At 32.8% G+C, this 9,494-nt stretch overlaps 1 long non-coding RNA gene across 2 annotated transcripts in view; it reads left to right on the plus strand.

Moving 5' to 3' along the window:
- Positions 1–8,974, plus strand: part of LOC141561413 (uncharacterized) — a 184,035-nt gene extending 175,061 nt beyond the window's left edge. The window contains exons 7-8 of one of the 2 annotated variants that reach the window (XR_012488044.1): positions 6,566–6,654; positions 8,490–8,974. This is a non-coding gene — a long non-coding RNA (uncharacterized LOC141561413). Of the gene's footprint in view, positions 1–6,565 lie in introns of both variants that reach the window. The other variant, XR_012488043.1, reaches the window with a different exon arrangement.
- Positions 8,975–9,494: the final 520 nt, after the last annotated feature.

The following is a 9,494-nucleotide window of genomic DNA, read 5'->3' on the forward strand; positions in this document are numbered from 1 at the left end:
TTAAAGAAAGTTTTTTTTTTATATTTGATTAGATAGAATATTGTTATACATTGATTCACTTGTTTATGTTTATAATAGGAAATGATTTTAATAGTAGAAAAGTTGCTAAAAATGCTATTATCCTCAATGATTATAAGTAGTACTTTGAAAGATGGTATATTATAGGGGATAGTGTTCCAGACCTAGAATAAAGAAAGGTTATCTTGGTTTTGCAATGCTGGATGAGTCATTTAAGCTCAGTTATCTAAATAACTCTCTCTACATTGGAAGAGAATATCTTTGAGAATTCTTTATGCCAATGAAATCATTGTTCTGAATTTTTTTTAAAATGACATTTACTAAGGAGGAAACTGAGGTAAAAAGAGGCAGTTATTTCTTTAGAATTACACATGCAGTCATTGGAAAAATCAGAAAGAGGATTAAATTTCCTAATTCTCTGTCTAAGCCTCTGGCAGACTACAATGCCTCTGGCATACTCTTTAATCTTGGCATTAAAATTCTTGCTTGATTAATAGAAAATAAAAAGGAAGCTACAAACCAAATAAAACCTATAGCTAAATAAGTTAGATTGACATCTTTATGTACAGATATTTATCACTCTTGAGCTGTTCTGTTTGATGGTAGTAAAAGAATATGAGGATATTTGGATTTAGCAAAAATATATCTTTTCATAAAATTTTCATATTCATTAAAACTCAAAATATCTTGTCACATGCATCCCTTCCCCCACCTAATGTGTGGATTTGAGGATTTGTGAGGGGAAATTTATTTTAAACATTTCTGATTCATTTACATTTTTATTCTTCATTAGTATATTGTTTTATGTAAGCTATTGCCATAAAAAAAGGAAAGCTTTTCCAAACCTTATTCTAAGATCCAAGAGAAAGATTTTTGCCAGCTGGAAGTGAAATTGAACAGCAAAGAATTTATTACATTGGTAAACTTAAAAATCATGAAGTTCACACTGATTCCTATCTTAGCAAACAGTGTTCTCAGATTGTTACATCTTACATTTATATAGGGCTTTATAATAACAAAGTGTTTTATGTTACCAATCTTTTCACTATTTCCTTACCCTTTTCAATCTGTTTCTTTCTTTACCACTGTACTAAAATTCCTTTTCCATTGGTCTCCACTGATCCCTTAATTCTAAGTCCAGTGGCTGTTTCTCAGAATTTGTTTTCCTTGATATTTTCCCATCATTTGTTATTACTGCTCTTTCTTATTAACTTTAGCCCCTTAACTTCAGAGTTACTATAAACTTCTGGTTTTTATTTTCTTGCTAAATATTTCAATACTCTTTCTTTTTTCCCTCTTTATCTTCTTCCCATCCCATAAAGGCAGATTACAGTGTTTGGTTTTGGCTACTTTTTTTCTTACCATGTATTTTCTGCCTTCAGAGTCTCATTCACAGCCATGGCACGTATAATTATATCTATACAGATGACTTCTAAGTCTACATATACAACTTGACCCTTTCTCCTGAGATTCAGGGAGAGGTTCAGCTGAGCATAGGAAATTTTTACTTGAATATCCTAGTAGATTAGGAACTTAAAGGTATCCTCCAAAAATCCTTTATAATAAGAAACAAGGGAGGGGGATAGATGGGTGGTGCAGTCGATAGACCACCAGCCCTGAAGTCAGGAGGACCTGAATTCAAATCTGCCTTCAGACATTCAACACTTCCTAGCTGTGTGACCCTGGGCAAGTCACTCAACCCCAATTGCCTCAGGAAAGAACAAAAAAGAGAAGTATAATGAGAAACAAGCATTTGTTTAATAGCTACTACGTACCAGACATTTGCTAAGATTTTTTCATAACCTAATCCCCTCCTTTTTTTTTTCATCTTATATCTTACTCATCCCTACATTGTGACATTGTTCTCTTTATTATTCCTTAAACAAGAGCTTTTCCTTTATCCTCTCTTTCCACTTTCTAAGCTACAAAATAGCTCACATTTTCCTATGATCTAGTCATGTCACTTCTCTATTTAAAATCCTTCAAAATTCCCTATTGCTTACTAAGCAAAGTTCAAACCCCTTCTTCAGTTTGATATTTCGGGCTTCTCACAATAAAACACTACCATGCTTTTCTCTGTTCATTACATATATTTTATGTAATGTAACTACCTCTCATACACACTCAAAATTCTCAACTCTGACTCTTTACTCATAATATTTCTTCTTTTTGGAATGTTCTTTTTCCTTTGTCTACTCAATTTCTTTCTATGAATATAGTTTGGAAAGTATAATAATTTGATTACTTTTCTCCCCTATCCCTTTCCTCCTTCCATTTTTCCTTTCATACCCCTCCCTTCTCTCTCCTGAAGGGCAGAAATCATTTTTTTTTATGACAATAGCATCATCTGTAAAATCGAGAGTTGGAGACAGAAGGTTTGATAGTATTGTGAAAGTGATACTGTGAAAGACATTATATGAAAAGTTAATTGGTCAGATTTAACACCTTCTTGGATATATAAAATTGTGATTGAAAGGATGGTAATATTGTGGAGTTACAGCCATGATTGAACACAGTGCCTGGTACATAATAAGAGTTTAATAAATGCTTATTGACTAAGTAATTAAATTGTATTAAGGAGAAGTGTAGAGAAAAAAGGAGCTCTACATTATGTCACTATTAAAAATGGACAGAGGAAGTTCACTTTGAATGAGAGCAAAATTATATTTTAGGGAAAAGTTCATTTGCATTCAGAAGGCATTTATCAAACATCCACTAAGTGCCAGGTATTTGCTAGGTGCTGAGGACACAAAGATCAAAATAAAAGCTCCTGACACCAAAAGGTATATCAATCAAAGGTGAGAAATTTGAGGGCAAACAAATTAGTTTAGTTTCATCAGTAACATTTTAAAACCCTTAAACTCTTACTGCCATTGTTTATAGTAAATATATATAAACTTTAACCTTTACAGAGCTCTTTCCCAAGTAGTCAGTATTAATTATTATTATCATCATTTTAGAGATGAGAAACTGAGGCTCTGAGTATAAGTGATTTGCCCATAGTCACCTATTGAATAAGTATCAGAGGTCAAATTTGAACCTTCATTTGCTAATTCTAAATGCAGAACTCCTTCTACAAGGACCCATGGTTTCTCATAGGAAGAGTTATACAAATTAATGGAGAATAAAATTAAAAGAACCAAGAAAACAATGAAACTAAGCCTTTACCATTATTGTGATCTAGATGGATTCTGGAGAATAGATGAGAAAATGTAACTCCCTTCTTTGTAGAGATGGAAGATTGCAGGTATGGGGCATTGCATTTATTATTCATAAAACTAAGGGTTACAGCAGCAACAATAACAAGGTTTTATTTTTCTTTAAAGACTAATTTTTGAGTCTTTAATGCTGAAGCATGGATATAGAAAGTAAATTTGTGATCTACTCCTCACTTTTACTTGCCAAAATATCTGATTCTTGGGGAATAGATCTTCAAGGGACCTAATAGGTCATCAACTCCAAATCCCTGGTTTTTCAGATGAGAACCTAAGGTCCACAGAAATTAAGTTATTTCACCAAAGTCATAGGGTTTTTTATAATAGAGCTAGAATTTGAACCCATGCCTTTTAAGAGCCAAACCATTGCTCTTTCCACTGTATAACTTGAAAAAAATGCTAGGCTTAAAAAAAAAAAAATCTTTTTTCCTTTAGGTTCCAGATCCTGGAGAAAAATGCCATAGGAGACCTGGTAGGCTTATACTACAACTGGGCTGCTCTATTGGTGATTGTGAAAGTCTCCTTGAGGAAATTGATTTACTTTAAGTGGGGTGAAATTTATTTTCCCCATTAGATGGGAACAAATTTATTTCTTTGATAATACTGGTCACCTTGATTTTAGCTGATTATATAACCTTGACAATAATCATGATGAATTGGCCAAATGTTAAATACTTAGAATACTGGCCCTAACTTAAATTATTGCCACAGATTGTAAGTCAATAAATATAGTTATGGTGTTTAATATTTCAGGCTTTGATTTCTATATTATCCTAAATACAGTGACATGACTGATGATGGTAAAGCTGGGTCAAATTGTTGAATGGATAAATTATGAATATGTACATGAAAGTGATTAACGGAGCTTCCCTTTTAGGTCTTGCCTAATTATAATGAAGCCTGAAGATTGACAGGTGTATATTTGCTTTAGAAATAATGTGAGGAAAGCTACTGCCTAGAGATAAGCCTCCAGAAAGATTTATGGCATGTAAATGGCACCAGAATGTTTTTAGGTCCTCCTAGCTTTTTTTTTCTTTTCTTTCCTTAGCTCATAAATAATTATACCAGTGTTTTTTTAATTGACATTGTTATGTACTTCAAAGATGATATCATTTCCTGAAAAAGGATAAAGAGAAAAGAAAGGATAGTCACTGGATTTCTATGCATTTCTTACATCATCTTCTATCCCATATTTACCTTGATCTTGGGAACTGTTTATCAATGTTACAGGAATTGACAAGCTGATATGACTCAAAATGTGATGATGTCAAAATTGCTAATTTTCCTTTCTTTCTACTCTCTCTCTCCATCCCCAATATTAAAGAAAAAAAAAGTAACAGATAATAAATAGACTGAAACTCTTCAAAGACTACATAAAGGAAAAAAAATCACTAATGTTGGCCAAGAACAAGTTCTGAAATAGTTAGGTAACCTCATAAATCTAATAAACAAATGCAATCTCATAAATGCTTGACTGGATACAAGGTCTATGGGAATTATCATTGATTAGCATTGGTTTTGATTGGATATTGGTTTGACTAAATGATCCATAAAGTCTTGTCAATTTCTATAATTTTGTGATAATGTAAAAATGAATTTGAAATTGTCCTGTTTAACAATGATCAGTTTTCTTTCTAGTAGATATAAATCGATTGTCTGTATTTGAGATAACTGAATTCCCATTTCATCTGGGTATAGAAAGCTACTATAACAAGACAGCTAAGTGGTACAATAGAAAGAGTGCAGGGTCTGGAGTCAGAAAGGCTCATCTTCCCATCTCCAAATCTGGCCTCAGACATTAGCTGTGTGACCCTGAGTAAGCTACTTCACCCTGCTTCAGTTTCCTCACTTGTAAAATGAGCTGGAGAAGGAAATAGGAAACCATACCAGTGTCTTTGTCAAAAAAAAAAAAACAACCTCAAATGGGATCACAAAGAATTGGATTTGACTGAAAAAAATCCTGAACAATAATGACTACATAATTTAATTTGCCATATGATTGACAAACTGATGTCTGTAGTAGAATTTAGGAGGAATGGGATATAATTCAGCTAAATTTTAATGAAACTGAGATAAAGAAAGAGATAAGGTCTGAGATCTATGAGGCTACTGCTTTGGGCAGTTGATAAGTAGAGATGAGGACAGGAGATTGAAAGCAGAATAACAGACAGGAAGACCGAAGACAAATACCTTTGCCTATAGATACAATTTAAAAATATGTATTCTTGAGCTAGATCATGGGAGCTTAAATCTTGCTTAAGATTTGCCTAAAGTCACACAGTTAGTAAAATCAAGATTCTTTTAATGCTTTTAATACTGCTTTTTCCATTAAATCTTACTGACTTAGCTTGATTCTTCACTAGTTCTAATTAATTATTTACTTGAAGAACAATAATCCTGATATTATGAAAAATTTCCCAGACTACTTGGTAGAAATAGTTTCATGTTAGCTCAAAGGAGATACAAACTACTATCTCCAAATCTTTCCCCAAATGTAGTAGCATCTGCCTAAAATTTTAAATAAACTTATGTTGGAAGTAAGTTTAAGGACAGATCCCTTAAAATTCAAGTGGCTTCACCCTCAGGCTAGGGAACAAAACTCTCAGGATTTGCACAAAGGATGAAAGTGGAATGGAGTGGAGGTGGATTATTTTTAAAAGCACGAGCAGCAGGGGATATATTTCTGTGAAGGCTTTTGAAAGATCAGTTTGTAAATGACAAAACTGGAGAATTAGTGCTAATCAGAGGCAAACACCACTGAGTTAGAAATGACCTTAGAAGTAATTTAGACCCATGTTCCTTAAACTGTGGGTCATGACCACATTGAGGGGGGGGAGTCATGAAAAATTTGATAACAGTAAAACATATCAAATATTTTACAAGATTTAATTCTTTATATAAAAATAAACAGGCACATCCATCTCATTAGTATGAAAAAGTTTTTGTTTTTAATAAATGGTAAAATTATATGTATACCAAAGAATTGTTTTTAAATAATTTTTTTATAATTTATCATCAATAAATGCTTGACTTGCATACCTATTTTATATGCCTACATACTTGGTTTTATATAAAAATTTCTTGGACAAAAAGGAATCATGAGTGGAAAAAGTTTAAGAAACCCTGGTTTAGTGTCATAGAATTCAAATAGAAATGTTTTGGCCTTTTCTTAGACTATCTCTTGACCATTATTCAGAAATCCTTGAAACAAGTCAGATATGCTATGCCAAATGAATTTTTTAGTAGGAAAGTCTCTAAATGCCCCAAAGGGCTTTCTTCCATAAATTTCTTCCATATGACTCATTTATGCTTTATTCTTTTCTCTTTCTAAGGTACTGAGGACCTGGAAGAGAAGTCAATTTGGCGATACATTTGCACCAGGACACAGTTAAAGGGAAGCCTTTTTCCAGTGAGAAATAAGGTAGAGTAGCAGTTCTGTTGATGATCTAGAACAAAATAGTAAGCACATCAAAGAGAATTCTCTGTTTAGCTCATCTAAATAAATTTAATGAGAAGTAGCCAATGTTTTTTCCCTCTTTTTAACAAAGTAGATTGGAAGTTATCAACTTAACCTAACATGTTTAAAGATTGACTATAACACTTACTGAACTTTTAAGAAAACTCAGTTGAAAAGTAGCCATTTTAATTGAAAGGCTTTCATGTTGTTCTTCCAAAAACATGTTTTTTCTTTATATTGCCTATAATAGTGGTTTGATGTGAAGAAATTGGAAATTAAAATCATACTGGGATCAATACTTAGGCTATCAGGCTCAATGAAAATATTTGTTAAACTCATGACAAAATGGGAGTCATTGTGATTTAGTGAACAGAAAGGCAGATTTGGAGTAAAACCTGAATTCATGTTTTGCTTGTGAAATATAATGTTGGATAAACCTGGGTCACTTAACCTGAGACTCAAGGCTTGAGGATCTGACTAAAATCATATTATAGACATGATCTACAAAAGAGGAAAAAAAAATTATACCAGGGAAATTTTCACACCAATGAAATCATGGGTTTAGATTAAACTCACAAATGCACATACACATGTATGCATGTATACCCACACCTACACACATACACACACACTATTACGAGTCACAATTCTAGGTTCTTTTACAAAAGAATTACCAAGGCTTAGTTCTTGGCTCCAAGGAGGTTATAATTGGCAGTACAGCAATTTCTTTATAATGAGCCCTTAAAACTAGAAATTTTGCTGATATGTGATATATTTTCTGTCTTGACTGCTAGCTCAGCAGGTTATGTAGAATGTATTATTTATATTTTATTTTGATTATTTTGATATAATTTGATATAATTTTGATATATTTTATTTTGAGAACTCAAAAGAATTGTAGGATGTTACAATTATAGAAGTTTGGGTTAGCCAAGAAGAGCATTAATTTCTCCCTGTAAAGGTTATGAGAAATTTGAACCCATCACCACAGGAATAGAAAATCATTCCCTAGGGATCTTTCCCTTCCTTTAAGAGCCCTTTTCATTTTAAAACTCTCAACATGACCTCAACATTTCACTAAGTGCTTAACATAATTACTTTGCATGGACTTCCAGGGTTACATTTAAATATCCCAACAAGTCATTGTGCCTCTACGGTTCTTTGCTCTGCTTAGAAATGACATTTTCCTCAAGGAATTTAAAAGTGACTTTGAGGTTCAATCACTGTCAGATATAAGGCCTTTCTTCTTTTTTCCATTAATCCTGCTGTGTTGTCCTGTAAGAGAGATGAGGTTCAAGAGTCCCTATGTTAAAGGTGGCTTGTTTACGCTTAAAAAAAAATCATTCAAGGAAATATGCATTTTCTATCATTGCAAAGAGAGAGAAGGATTCTGACAGAGAAGGGATATAAGCTTTTTTTCTGTAAAGATTGTTTACGCAAATGCTGAATAAGTATGTGCCAATGGGATTAAACTTTCCCTTCAATTGCAGTGTTATGGCTTGGATTGTGGAAAGGAAGGGATCATTTAATAGTTATTAGGAGTGAATTTTAGGTATTTGTGATTTTTTAAAGCATTGTTAAAGTACTGCTTTCAAATGTGACTTTTTCTTTTTTTAAGATAGTTTACTAGTTTTTTCTAGCATGTAATAAGTATAGATCTATCTGGGAGTAAGGGAACCAGATTGCCAACCTCGAAATTCCTTTAGAGAGTCTATGCCTATGTAATTAGCATTTCTATTTTTCAAAATTATGCCTCCCTTTTTCTCCATTTTAATTTTTGAACTTTTTGTTTTGAGCAGGTCTTTTCTCATGTGTTACTCAGAAGCATTACTTGTAGAGATTCAAGGTATGTCACTTAGTCTATATGGAGTATGTCAGCATTGGAATCAGTGATTCATACATCATTCTATTTCATAATTTGGGAGAACATAACAAAGAGGGTAGCATCTATCTCCATGTGACTATCTTTTCAGTTTTTCCAAAATAGATAAATAAAATACTTATAAGGAAGATGATTAGATTTTTTTTTTTTAAAAGAGCCTTTCAAGAAAGATTCCTCTGGTTTTTCTTTTGTATGCTCCAATAATTAATTGTCAGCTGTACATCTGGCTTGATTTGGATCCAAGGAACTAAGGGAAGTGGCAGGTCACACCTGAACCAGGACATGGACAAGAGCAGTTGGCCAAAGAATTGCTGTCCCTACAGCTAGAATGGAGAAATATTAAGGAGTGTGTATATGGAAGCAAGTTTAAAAGTAACACTTTAACATATTTAACATGTATTGGTCAACCTGCCATCTGGGGGAGGGGGTAGGGGGAAGGAGGGGAAAAATTGGAACAAAAGATTTTGCAGTTGTCAATGCTGAAAAATTACCCATGCATATATCTTGTAAATAAAAAGCTATTAAAAAAAAAAAGCTTAAAGGTAACCCTGGTGAATGTCTTTTAAGAAGTGTCATGGCATATAGACAGAAGTAAAAATATAAAACTAATCATAACCTTAAATACAAAAACAGATTTTTTTTTTTTACCTTGCTGGTGGCATTTTTCTGTTCTCTTATAGGTCATATTGCTTTGCAAACAAACTTTACTGCAGTCCTTCAGTCCCCTGGAAGCACAGAATTTCTAATTCAGGGGTTAATTTTTGGATTTTAAGAAGAGAGAGTACAATATAATATTCCTAGTGAATATTATCACTATGTATGTGGAAAACATCTGCCTAGCTTCTATAGATAAAGATATATTAGAATATTAAACCCTAAAAAAAATTTCCACATACATAGTAACTTTTCTACACAGTTTGCA

The sequence above is a fragment of the Sminthopsis crassicaudata genome, chromosome 3, assembly GCF_048593235.1.
Source record: "Sminthopsis crassicaudata isolate SCR6 chromosome 3, ASM4859323v1, whole genome shotgun sequence".
In the NCBI taxonomy this organism is placed as follows: Eukaryota; Metazoa; Chordata; class Mammalia; order Dasyuromorphia; family Dasyuridae; genus Sminthopsis; species Sminthopsis crassicaudata.